The sequence below is a fragment of the Pan troglodytes genome, chromosome 5, assembly GCF_028858775.2.
Source record: "Pan troglodytes isolate AG18354 chromosome 5, NHGRI_mPanTro3-v2.0_pri, whole genome shotgun sequence".
Lineage (NCBI taxonomy): Eukaryota > Metazoa > Chordata > Mammalia > Primates > Hominidae > Pan > Pan troglodytes.
The window spans coordinates 135,798,645-135,812,984 of NC_072403.2; the positions used below are offsets into that span (position 1 = coordinate 135,798,645).

The 14,340-nt window shown below is 35.5% G+C and overlaps 1 protein-coding gene across 5 annotated transcripts in view; it reads left to right on the forward strand.

The window, feature by feature from the left end:
- NKAIN2 (sodium/potassium transporting ATPase interacting 2) overlaps positions 1–14,340 on the forward strand; it is a 1,022,574-nt gene that overhangs the window by 116,177 nt on the left and 892,057 nt on the right. The gene's annotated exons all lie outside the window — the stretch shown is intronic.

Sequence of the window (14,340 nt, forward strand, 5' to 3'; positions counted from 1 at the left end):
GTATCATTGCAAAAGATGTCAGACAAGAATACGTGCATACAGACACATGCCCACACACACATAAGGATGTTGTTTGTAATCTAAGAGCACTTTGGTTCTTTTCCACTCCTGTTCACCAGGAATTGGGATATGACTGTGAGGTGGAGTGGCAAAATTAAATGAATAAGCCCTGATGAATTATTCTGTTGTAATAGTATTTTCTCACAGTGGACAATGGAATTAAGAGTGGAATATCAAGGCAGAGGGAAAATTCACAAATTACTGTCCTAAATGGAGAAATGAGAGAACGCAATAGTGAATCTTAAAGAGGAAATCACAGCAACACAGGAACTTTTAAAAGTCAGCCAGTTTGTTTGCCCATCTGAAAGGCAGTCCCTTCTGAGATATCGAAGTGAAATTCTGCCTTTAGAGACAGGCTTTTTCCGTTGTCGAACAATTATAATTTATAAACTATATGTTAAAGCAAAACTCTGCCTTACTATAACTTAATTCTGTGATTCTGGAATAGTTTTCTGGCTCTGGAGATAATCAGCAAATGATTTGTGCATTAATTTGTTCATTCCCTCAGTCACAGAGTAAATATTTAACGAGTACCTGTAACATATTAGGCATTGTGCCAGATGTTCAATGTATCTAACTCTTTCTTCTTCCATATGAAATTCCTTCAAATATTGGAAGCCCTGTAGTCCTGAAGTTGTTTTAGCGTTCATTACTCAGAGGGCGTAATTCTGTGTTTTTCACTGTTCTGGTCTCTCTCTTCTACTTGCATTCAACTGTCAAATGGAAAGAAGATGACCATTGGAGATATTTAATTAAAGGAAAAGCATTTCTTATTTCATTAATTATGATATGGCTTCAGGAGAACATATAGTGTACATCACTTATGAGAAACTCAAAACCTGGTGTTAGCACTTTGTGACCACCATTCTATTATTTTGTGTTTTAAAAATTTGCCGCTACTCAGGAGGCTGAGGCAGGAGAACGGCATGAACCAAGGAGGCGGAGCTTGCAGTGAGCTGAGATTGCACCACTGCACTCCAGCCTGGGCAACAGAGCAAGACTCTGTCTCCAAAGAAAAAATGCCTAATGTTGATGAACTTTAGAGATTGATAAATTGTTCAGCATGTTTATTTCAAGGTGTATGACTACGATGCTGTGCCCATTAATTTAGCTCAGGATTTCTGACCCTACATTCTTCATTAGAGAGACACATGTCTAAATGTTTCCTTTTCTAAAAATCAGAACACTTGTCCAGCAGCCAAATGTTCTTCCATTTCTCAGAAGAATCGTTATTCAAAAAATCCAGTGTTTTTAATTGATAGGCAACTTATTTAAATAGTTAAGCAAGTTTCTAAACTTCTCAGCTATTGAGCATTATTTTATTTTTAAATTAATGCTATGTAGCCTCTAAGAAGAAAATATCTATGGAAATGAGAATTGGAGAGCTTGTATTGAAAATAAATCCTCACCTGGATTAAGTTTCATCTGTATGCGCTGTGAACTATTGGGGAATGAAATGTTTTACATATGAAAATTCTGTTGGGTTGTAATAACTTCTTGGTGCCTATTTATTTTTATAGAAATCTGTCCTGATGTGAAAATCACATGGACAGTAAACTTTTAGATGAATATTGTAAGTTTCTTATAACTTTTTCAGTCTTCTTTTTGTTGCTTGCCTAGTTCTAGCATTTCCCTGTATATAGATTTTGGTCAGTTTTGGGGCGGGGGAAGGGCAACCCAAATTTTAGAATTATGTGCAACAGTTATAAAATATAGTGTCTGGCTGAGGGTTGATGGGACTCAATTTTCTCAATGTGCATGGATTGTACTTACAAAGGAATCTTGGTGTCTCCATTGTTTGCTCAGTTATATTTCTCAGTTGTTTCCTTGTATATGTATTGGATATAAGAGGTAGGAGGTAATTAGAAAGCTAATATTTTAATGAATTGGCCTCTTCTTACTTTATTGAAAGATAAAGCATAATTTACTTTTTAATTTTTAACATGGGGAAATTTACTGTGCTGTCATTAGAACTCACGCAGGTTACTGTGAATTTCAGATGAAATACATATAATTATTTTTGTAGCTAGTATATAACTTGAGAGGAGTTATAGCTTTGTAGTTAAATTTGTGGGCTCTAGAGTCAGACTGCTGTGGAGTAAGCTCAGGCAAGTTGTTTAACTTCCTTGCATTTCATTTTCTTCTTCTGTTACTGGGGCCTGTAATAGTAACTACTTCATAGAGTTTTTCAAGGGATTACCAAAAAAAAGAAAAAAAAACCCACAAACACCTAAAACATGTAAATAGCCATGGTAATGTCTGCTACCATATTACTTTGAGGAAACAACTTATTGACTTCACTCACTTATTTTGCTTGTGAATGAAATTAAAGCAGATAATTCTGACAATTAAAATATTCTATGAATGGTTTGATGGTTTGTTTAGTTTGTATTAAAGTTGACATCTGTAACTTTTCACTATAAGCTTTTTTTTTTTGGCAGGAGTGGGGGATTGATTACATTAGAGTTTCTAAAGAAAGCCTTTGCTGCATTTAGCAGAGGCATGGGATTTGTAATGTCCATTCATGGTGGAAAAACATATCCTTATAAATCTGACCATCATTTGAAAGAATTTTGGCAAAGCAGGTAACATGTTGAATTTCAATATTAGGAATCTTTAAAAATATGAATCATATTTTAATGGTTTAAATATAGAAATACCTAATATTAACTGTAGTTTTAGAAATTTAAAATTTTATTGTCGAAGAATTTTCTATTCTTTTCAGTTGAATTGAAGAAATGCATTTGGCAATTATTTAGCCTATTGGGTAAGTGATATCACTTCTGAGGACAGTCTGAAAGTAAGCACAACTCACCTAGTAAAATTCCATCTGGGTGGCAGTAATGCCGGTGAGTCTTTGGTCTCTGCCCTGATTTCAATTCCACAGTTCGCTGGTATAAGCAGCCATTTTAATTTCAAATCTCACATATATATGTATAGAATGTTAGAAACAATTTGGAATTCACGATTTGTGTGACTTTAAATCATTTAGCTATTCTAAACCTCAGTTTCCTCATCTGTAACAAAGAAAGAATCTTTCTATTATCACACCTCATGAATTTTATCGTAGAGATCATAGCTTTATAATCTATACAGAATTATATGTTTATAAGCTATTCTGTGGAATTTGTATTCTTCTGCAGAATTTATGGCCCATGGACTTATTTTTTGCTATAATAGAAGTTTAGAGTTACAGTAGAAAGAGAACAGGGATGGGACTACAAAGACCTGGATCGTTCAGTTCAGCTTTCTGTGACTTCATTTCTTCCTCTATGTAACGAGTGGATTGGACTCAATGATATCTAAAAATTCTTCCTAGCCCTAAATTTTGACTATAATATAATTTCATGATATCATTATTATTTTACAGGAATTGTTTCCTGTGTAAATTCACAAAATGGAGGAAATAGTTTTGCTTTCCCTTCAGATGTCAAGAATGAAACTAGGAGATAATGTGTGAGATCCTTATATGTATTTGTAATATTATATATACATATAAAATATATGCACACACATGCTTATGTTTGGTTACATGTTTGAATAAAATATCATGATTATATTATTTTGTGTATTTTATAATTGAAAAAATATAACTAAAACCAAAAACGTGTTTATGTACCAGAATACAATATTTCAGCTACTTTCCATCCAGAATGGAATTTTTTTTGATGCTTGAATTACTTGTCCAAGTGGCCATGGTTTCTGTTATAGGTACTACAATGAATGTGCTTATATGAAGTACAAATTTTCTTCATAAGTATAGTGTATATTTGTTAAATGAGTGAAAAATTTGACCTGCAGTAAAAAGAAGTAAAATAGCTTGTGTTTTTTATACCCAATGCTAAGTTTGAATATAAAACAATGTGTATAAATAATTTCTATTCAAGGAAAGGACCTCAGGATTAAGCTCCAAATAAAAAGGCACTGGATCTGGAAACACTAGCAGTATTTTTGAAATGTCCAAGGGCTATAAAACAAAGTGGATTTGACTAGAACTGTTTTCAATTTGCACTTGCCTCCTGGGTATCTGTTAAAACCTGCTTATGAATAGACCTGACTGATTTGTGAAGGGGGTTTGGCTTTTGTTTCATAGCTGTGTGAATCATTCATGTATAAGCCACACCACTTCCCTGTTTTGTTATACATTACACTACAAGTTGTCCTCTGTAATTTAAAAAAACAGTCATTTTATGATGAAACGCAAACTAGTGTATGTTGCTTTGGTTAGGTCTGCATGTGAAATAGTTCTGAAATCGTTACTCTGACTACATTATTGAGGGTGCAGGGGACTTTTTGGTGAACTTCATTCTGCTCATAACATTTCTACATTGTCTTTGAAAGTCTCCAACTGATCCCTTAGTTTTCCTCCTGATTTTTCTTTTTGCTCTTCTTCCAAGACCTGGCATTTCACATATTATTTATTTGTCTTAATTTGTTCAGGTTGCTATAACAAAGTACCGTAAACTAGATAGCTTATATAAACAAGATAAATGTATTTAATATAATTCTGGCGGATGAGAAGTCCAGGATCAAGGTGCTGACAGATTCGGTGTCTGTTGAGGGCTTACTTTCTGGTTCATAGATGGTGCCTTCTCACTGTGTCCTCACATGGTGGAAGGGACTAGCTAGCTCTTTGTGGTCTCTTGTCTAAAGGCACTAATCCAATCCATAAGGGCTATAACCTCATGGCCTACTCATCTCTCAGAAGCCAACATCCTAATATCATTACATTGTTGATGAGATTTCAACATATGAATTTGGGAGGAGGGGGTCACAAACAGTGAATAATCCTTCATTATCTCTGCTTTTTGCTCTGTTCTCCTCGGGTATGCTAATGATTGTAACCACAGCTCTATGAATCACCAGCTCCAAGTCTTTGTGGATATCAGGAAAATATTTACAGTTGTCTTCTGGACACTACTACTTGAATAATCCATATTTACCTTTAAGCACCCTGTCTTAAACCTAAGTCTTCACTTCTGCAGATTCCTGTGGCAGTGTTCCCCAGAATCCCGCTGCAGTGTTCCCCAGATTCCCGCTGCAGTGTTCCCCAGATTCCCGCTGCAGTGTTCCCCAGATGCCCACTGCACTGTTCCCCAGATTGCTGCTGCAGTGTTCCCCAGATTCCTGCTGCAGTGTTCCCCAGATGCCCGCTGCAGTGTTCCCCAGATGCCCGCTGCAGTGTTTTCCAGATTCCTGCTGCAGCGCTACTTTTCTTCTCCCCACCTGCCTCGCAACACTCTTTTCATTCTCTCTAGAGATATTGCATAAGTTTTGCTCCCCCTCTTCTTTATTTTAATAGTCATTGGCTTTTTCAGACTGTATTAATATTTTCCTTATCTAAATGAGTAGTCTGCTAAGAGCTCTCCTTACCACTGGTTCATCTCTAGTCAACCTTTGGACATGCAACCAGATTAGTTGTAACTTTACTGCTTAAACAGTTTGTATGGCCACTTAGTGTTTAAAGTCCTTCATAACCTGACCCAAATTAATTTTTGATATTAATTTTTCCCCTTTCTTGGACTCCTCATTTATCTTAATTTGGAAGAAGCTGCTGCTAAGTCTACCAAAATCTACTTTATTCTTCTTCCTAGGAACAAGGCAAGGCTAGGGATTCTTTACACTTAAGATATGGCAATATAATTAACTTGCTGATAATGAAATGAGAGAAAGTGCTGTGTTACACCTCTGGGGTTATAAGCTGAAACATCAGGTATATTTTCCCGCATTTGCTTCCTACTGACTGGAATCCAAGGCAACCATGTAGCCATGGAGAAGATGACAGTGGGAGCAATTTAAATCCCTTAGTAACTAAATGGGATGGAGCTGTCCCCATCAGTATTTAATCTTTACCTTGGTATGATTTTATGGAAGTAAAGTAGAATCTTTTTCTTTAAGCCACTAAGTTTTTTGTAGTCTCATGCTTCTAATTAATATTTCTTAATTTTTCATATAAACATTCTGTTTTGTTCCTAGGAATTCCATATCTTGGCAGAATGGTGATAACCAAAAAGCCTCATGTTAGTCAATGAAACCTTCTCCAAGAATAGCAAATATCTTTCTGTAGACATGCTGCTTATCTTATATTCTGGCATTAGAGATAACCTCTACTGCCATCGTAGGGGAATTAAAACTATAAGCTGGTCCCTGGATTGCTGGAATATGTCCGATGCCTCCAATTCTAGCTTCCATATGTTAGGATATAACTTAAGTTGTTTTAACAGACCAAAAGAGAAAGTGGCTTAAACAAGAAAGGTGCTTATTTCTCTAGTGACAGTCCCAAACAGTCCTATACAGGGGGATAGAGCAATTGTATTCTACAAGATGCTTCTTCAGTCTTGTAGTTCTTCTATTCTTGGATATATTGCCATTGTTCACATGGCAAACATGTGTCTTCAGTGCTACATTCCCTTTTCAGTTAGTAAGAGGGGAGGAGAAAGAGGAGGGTCCAACTATTCATATTAAGGTTCTATGACCTGTAACTTGCAGATGTAACTTCTGTCCAGATTCCATTGTTCAGAACTTGATGTCCTGGTCAGATCTACCTACAGTGGTGGCTGGGAAATGTACTCATTGATTATTAATAAAGAACCATGAGCCCAGTTCAAGCTTAATTGGTTTCATAACTAAAAGGAAAAAGAGATAATGAGTTTCGGGGGAAACTAGTGGTACATATATACCATGGCATACTATGCAGCCACAAAAAAGCACAGAATAATGTCCTGTAGTGGAAGCATAAATGCAGCTGAAGGCCATTATCCTAAGCCATTACTAATGCAGAAACAAAATACCAAATACTGCATGTTCTCACTTACCAGTGGGAGCTAAACATTGAGTACTCATGGACATAAAGATGAGAACAGCAGACACGGGGAACTACTAGAAGAAGCAACGTGAGGTGAGTGCAAGGACTGAAAAACTATCTATTGGGTATTATACTCACTGCCTGGGTGATGGAATCAATTGTACCCTAAACCTCAGCATCATACAATATACCCATGTGGCAAGCCTGCACATATATCCTCTGAATCTAAAATAAAAGTTGAAAATTTTAAAAAATGAAATAAAGTGTGAAGATCCTTTATGTTGTATAGATAATGATGTAGACACTGGATTGCTTCTTTTACATTTATTTGGTTATTTATTTCTCACCTCTATTTGGACAAAAAGTCCTCCAGAGAAAATTCTATTTCTTAGCCTATTTTCAGCCTCAGAAGTTAACATGGTTTCTGGAATATAGTAGGTATGCAATACATGCTTCTTTAAAGATCTAAGAATATTCTCTTAAATATTTCTAGTAGAAGAGTGAATTGTTTAACCACTTTGTAAAAACAATCTGGCAGTGTTTACTAAAGTAGAACATAGTCTACTGTATGAATCAGTAATTTCATTTCTAGTCATATATCAGACATAAATGCATCAGCATGTGTGCCCAGAGTCATGGATGAAAACGTCCATGGCAACATTGTTTATAGCAGCTGAAGAATGAGGAATGAAGCACAAATTTCTGTCAATATTATAATGGATAGATTGTGGTGTATTAATGCAATAGAATTCTGTACAGTTATAGAAATGAACAAACTACAGCTTAATGAAATAACTTGGATAAATATGTCCTCCACCAAAAAGAGCAGAAACATTAAAAAACTCCACACTATATGTTCCTACCTGGGTTATGTTCCATCCTATGTTAGAAATTAGGATTGTGGTTTCCTTGGGAGATGAAGGAAAGGGTAGTAACCAGGAAGGATAATGAAGATGAGGTTCTGATGTACTGACTGTGTTTCATTTATTGATTTATTAGTTGCATGTATATATTGTGATAAATAATTGAATTTTGTGTTTTATACTTCAGCAAATAATGTTAATAAATTAGTAACTGCATGATTGATATGCTCAGTGAAAAAGGATCTAGAACAGGTCAGTTATAAATTGTTGCCATGGCTTTTTGGATGGGTGTCCTGGGATAAATACTCAACCTCCCTGAGTCTCTCTTCCTACCTCTTCTCACAGAGGAGAAAGAAGATTTGTCTGTGATTTCCAAAGTTTATTCCAGATCCGGCATTCTATGCAGAAATCAGAAAGAGATGAAATGACTCTGTTTCATATCTTTTTTTGAGACTGCCTTACACAGTAGCTCAGGGCAAATTAAAAGAAAAGAAAATCTAACTTTTTGCATGTTCATGCTTAAACCAAGTCAATGTTCTGAGACACCGATAATAGGCAGCCTAAATGATAAATCCATTATGAAGTATTTACATTACTATTACTTTGAATATACTGTAGATTTTCCAGTTGGCATAGTGAAAAGGTGCATCACTCACCATAATACGTAGAGCAAACATCATGTTGTAGTTCTCAATCTTTGGGGTTTTACATTTGAGTATCCCTTATCTGAAATGCTGGGGACCAGAAGTATTTCAGATTTCAGATTTTTTTAGGGGAATGTTTGCATTATATTACCCAGCTGAGCATCCCTAATCCAAAAATTCAAAATCCAAAATGTTCCAATGAGCATTTCCTTTGAACATCATGTGGGCACTCAAAAAATTCAGATTTTGGAGCATTTTGGATTTCAAATTTTCAGAGAATGGATACTCAACCTGTAGTGAGAATTTACCATAAATAGAAATCAGCAGCCTCAATAATTTCAGTCCATGAAACATTTAAAACCAAGACCAATGTACAACTCTTGGTCTTGTACAATGTTGGTGTTGTACAATGTACAACAAAACCAATGTACAACTCTTCAAAATAAAAATGAAAGTCCTGTAATGATGACAGTCAGCACTTAAATCATTCCCAAGTGCCAGCTTATACTTTTAAATAAAATGCAAATTGATATTGTTTTACTGATAATTAAGGGCAAAGCTTCAATTATTGGGCTTTTTAAAAAATCCATTTTCAGCTAGAGTTGTTTGTACATTTTATGGTGTAGATATAGCCAGAGTAGGATTTAGTTGGAATTTTTCAGATTACATAATTATTTAATCTACTTTTGTCCAACTTTGCTTTGTCTCTATAGAACTAACAGTAGCACTGGTGATAGAACATATGATAATCTTGCCTTTCTTGATTATACTGCATATGGAGTTACTAGTCCTGACTCTGCTCCTGTAATCTAGAATATAACTTAAAGGAAAATGTTTTGGAAATTCCTGACAACTAGTGAGATGAAAAATCACCTTTAAATATGAAGTATGTATTTTGAATTCTACAAACATTACTGCTATGGTACCTTGTTTTGTACAAGTTATATATTAGATACACAATTTAATAGTATAACAAATCCCCTAGAATAGTAGAGGAGAGAGGAATCTTCCCCTGACATGTTTTTGTAATACTTCTTCCTCCTCTTCAGTCAATAGGGAAATGTTTGTTGAAAGACTACTTTGCAGACATTTAGAAAGATACAGAGTAAGTGTAAGATGTCCCTCCTTGTCCTTGAGGAGTCTCTAGTCAGGCACAGGTAGGACTAAATGAAAAACAACTACAGAACTAAGTAGAAGAGTGTACAATAATATGGGGAATGTGGAACAAGTTATACGAATAATAGAAATTCAGAAAGAAGGATGATTATTCTGGACAGTCATAATCTCAGGTGATTTCAGGAGGAAAATGAGCTCTTAAAAATAACTAACTGTGTTTTGCCTGCGATGAAGGGGGGGCAGGTGTTCAGGCAGTGCAAATACATGGAGTCAGTCAGAAGTCCTATTGATCTTTTCTTTGTAGAGGCTCTCATAGATGTTCTTACCTTCTTTCTCAGTAGGTGAGGTTACCTCTTAACTCACCGAGACCATCAAAGCTTTCTGGCCTGAGTTCCCTCATCTGAAACAGTTCAATATTGTCTCTTCTTCTCATTTACATAGCTCTAAAGTTTCCTGTGTTCTTTTCTCTCTCCTGCTGGTCTTTGAGGAAGCGGTATCAGTATTTAATTCTTGGTCCCTTTTTTTACCCTTTCTGACACTGTCCCTGAGTAACCTTTCCAGATTCTTCCATTTCTTACTCTCCACTGAAAAATGTATGTGGTACTCTTGAAAGTTAAGAAATAAAAATAAAGATTTGGCTTATTTATTTCTTCATTTTATTATGATATTTGCTGGATTCTGCTTGATAGTTAACAGTGGAACTGTAAGTATATCCCCTACTCTAAACTCACTGAGGGCAGCACATGTATTTTTTATCCTTATTTTCTCTCATTGTTCCATGCACATAGCAGATGAGTAATATTGGATAAGTAAGAGACTATACATTTCTTCATGCTTCATCATTTTTTTATTTTATCGTTTCTTCCATTCATTTATCTGTACTTTGAATATTCAAAGGATTTTAGGTAGTCTATGAAAATAATCTAAAAAGTAAGAGAACAATAAAAACATAAATACTCATTTTAAATGTTTTTTCATTTATCTTGAATAAATTTCATTTGATCTACTAACCCTACTCACCTCTCTTCTATATTACTTCACTCTGCCCAACCAATGCACATCTTAAAAATGAGCAGTACCCTTGCAGCCTTCATTTTATCATCACCCACTCAATCTTGAAACTCTCTAGTTTGACAGTATCTGAAAAGCTACTCTCCTGAAATTGCTTCCTCCAAGGTCACTCAAGAGTATATACTTAAAAATTCAAAACACTTTTATCATTTTTCACTCTCTGCTTTGTGGCATACAACAGTATTCTACTCGTTTCTTAAATGCGTTATCTTCCAGCTTACTCTCCCTGAGGGTTGCTGTCATAGCTCTCTGCATAAGTTTGGCTGCTCCATCTCCATCACAAGTACTGGCTGCTCTTTTCCCCCTGCTTCCTAAGCTGTGGTAAGTGATTAAGGCATAGGCATTTGTGACTTGCCTTCTCTCTCTTCTCTTTCCTTCAGAGATTTTATTTAATTCCAGTGAGACCCTCAGTGTCCATAATGACAGCCAGATTTCCATTCACTTCTCCTGCAGCATCCAGTAGGTCAATGAAGAATTACTCTTCAACGACTCTCTTCCATTTACAAATCAACATGTGTGGAGTAGAGAAGTTTGGCCTTTTCTTTCTTTCTTTCTTTCTTTTTTTTTGAGACAGAGTCTTGTTCTTTTGCCCAGGCTGGAGTGCAGTGGTGCAATCTTGGCTCACTGCAAGCTCCGCCTCCCGGGTTCACGCCATTCTCCTGCCTCAGCCTCCCGAATAGCTGGGACTACAGGTGCCCGCCCACATGCCCGGCTAATTTTTTCTATTTTTTAGTAGAGACGGGGTTTCACCGTGTTAGCCAGGATGGTCCCGATCTCCTGACCTTGTGATCTGCCTGCCTCGGCCTCCCAAAGTGCTGGGATTACAGGCGTGAGCCACCGCGCCCAGCCTTTCTTTCTTGATAGCATTATTAGCCAGTCATTGAGGTTTTAACGTTTGGGGACTTTTTTTTTTTTTTAATTTCTCCCTTTCATTTTCCTTCCATTTTGAGTCACCAGTGCTTTCATTAGATTTTCTTTTCCTCTGATTATTTTCTTTCTCCTGTCTTCCCTTTGCACCACTCTGGTGAAGGTCTTCATTCCTCACCAGTCTGCTATGAACATTTCCAACGGATCTCCCTACATTTATTTTACTTACTTCCATCAGGCCTCTATGAATTAAACCCCACGACATACCTTTCTCCTCAAAATACTTTACTGTCTGTCTGTTACCAACATCAGCAATTCTTAGCCCTGATCATCGCAATTATCTGTCAGGGCCAGCTGCATAATTTGCAGGGCCCAGTGAAAAATGAAAATATGGGACCCCTTGTTCAAAAGCAGAAAAAAGTATCATTAAAGGAACTAGAATATTTAAACTTTCCTGATTTTCCATGGCCTTTCACTCAACTTGTCATGATGTTTTATTTCAAATTTGTATTTAATGTTGCATTAAGAAAAATTTAAATTTTAAATTGTTAACATATATTTTACTGTTCATCTCTATATTTTGCAGTGACCATTCTAAATGCAAATAAGACCATTTAACTTATTTGCATAAACACTAATGTTACACAGTATATAGTTTGTAGCTTATACGTACATATATATTTCTCTCTTGTCAGAACAGTGGAAATGTGGCACAAAACTATCTCAACTGATTTAACTTTTTGCTTTGGTCTCATTTACCAACACTTTAACTTATCTTACAGATGAATAAAGAAGACTGAAAAGCAAAGAAACTACGGGTTCCTTTGTCTTTCTCTTTCCTTCTGTGTTATTTTCAGTTGGCTAATACAGAAAAGTAGCGTGAGCAAGAAAGGATATGACAAGGTTCTTTGGTCATTTCTATCACCTAGAATGCCATTGCTTCCTTTCTACCCTCAAAGCAGTTCTGGTTCAAGCAGAAAGCTTGGCCTTTTGGGGGCTGTCAGCAACCCCATTTACCCAGTCATAGGCGTAGCCCTTACCTTGTACTCACTTTGAGTCTTGCTGAACTCCCACGTATTTTGAGCTCCCTGGAATTCAGTGCTCAAGGGTCATTTTGTACTCTACATGTGAATGGAGTAAGAAGGAATGGCAGCAGACAAAATTACTGATAAATTTATTAAGAATTTCATGACAGCTACAGGAGAGTATTAAGCCAAACATGGGGCTTTGGGAGATGGCACAGTCTGAATGCCCATGAAGCCACCACTGTTTCCATGGATCCTTTAAAAAATAGTCTCCAGCCTCAGCCTCTATTAATCACAGTCTCCAGGGAGGGGTCTAGACATATGTATCTGAAATCAACAACAACTACTGCAACAACTTCACAAGTGATTTTATGAGCTGATATAAAAGTCTGTAATCTCTTAGGCTAGCATTAGAAGATCTTTATAATCAATTCCTTAACTACTTGCTTAATTTTATCACATTACTCTCTACTTTGAGCCCTTGCCTATGACTCCATAGAATTATTTGATGTCTCTGGTTATATTTTGTGTTTTGGTCCACCCTGTGATGCTCATGCCATTATCCTCAATCTCAGTGCTCATTCTCTCCTTACTACTTATGGGAATTATGCTATCATTTCTCTTAAACACATATCAAAGCCTAAGTCCTCTCTAAAACCTTCCCCCACTACTCCAGCCCACAGTGAATCCTCCTTTTCCTCAGTTTTTATAGGACTTAGGTTCTAGCCATTTATTTTATGCACACTATTCTGTAGTGTGCCATTACTTATTCTTTTATGTGCATGTTCTTTCTTCCTCACTAGACTCAGGGTTTCTTTAGTACTTGGTATTCTGTTGAGGCTTAAAATGGCCATGCTAGGATCTAAGAATTATGATAGTTCCTAGAAAATCTTAAGGAATAAATAACTCTAAAAAATAAGCTGGCTTCTATTTCCTAATTTGATTGGACCACAGTACTTTTCAGGAAGGAATTTACATTCAAAATGTATTTTTGGCCAGTCACCGTGACAGTGCTTTTAAAATTATTTAATTTCTGAAATTTAAATAAAATTAGTAAAATTCATCTGAAATGTGATGCCTTAGCTGTGCTGTTACAAGTCTCTAGAAAAGTTGTCAAATCTATTTTCTACATTTTTTCCCTTTCCAAATGAGTAGTTTGAGTAGTTTTCCTAAAAGACAGAATTTTCAAACAAAATTAAGAAACTGTCTTCAATGAATAAAAAGGTAACTTTATCAGACTGACATCTGTAAACTTAATTTGGAGCCAGAAAGAACAGATATAATTGAAATATATATATTTCTATATATATATTTGGAATATATAGATATTTCATATATATAGAAATAAATATATTAAATAAATATATATTTATTGAAAAATATATTAAATACATATATTTAAAAATAAATATATTAAATAAATAAATATATTTATATATTTATTTAATCTTTCTTGTTTTTTGGTGAAAACAAGTGGCAATGTAGTGTGACCTTATACAAAGATATCTTTCTTGGGGAGGTGTGAAATTATGAGGTGGTATCCAAGTGTTTGGCTTAGAATGTCTGTCATGACTGTCAAAGCCATTAATTTATAAAGTGAAATTAGAAAGTAATGTGTTTCTCCCAAACACACCAATGTGCATGCATGTGATATTCTTACAATACATTAATTAACACCATCACATTTTTTTATAAACTATCAATGTATCTAGATAATTTATAAGGCCCTCTTCCAGCTTCAAATGTTATTTTATAAATTTTTGAATGTGTTAAGTTTAAGAGTGTATTTGATTAAGGCTTAGTGCTAATGGAAATCTTATTAAATGTTATTAGAAAAAAAGATTTCTTTAAAAAGATAAATATGTTCCAATACTATACTAATTTTAGAA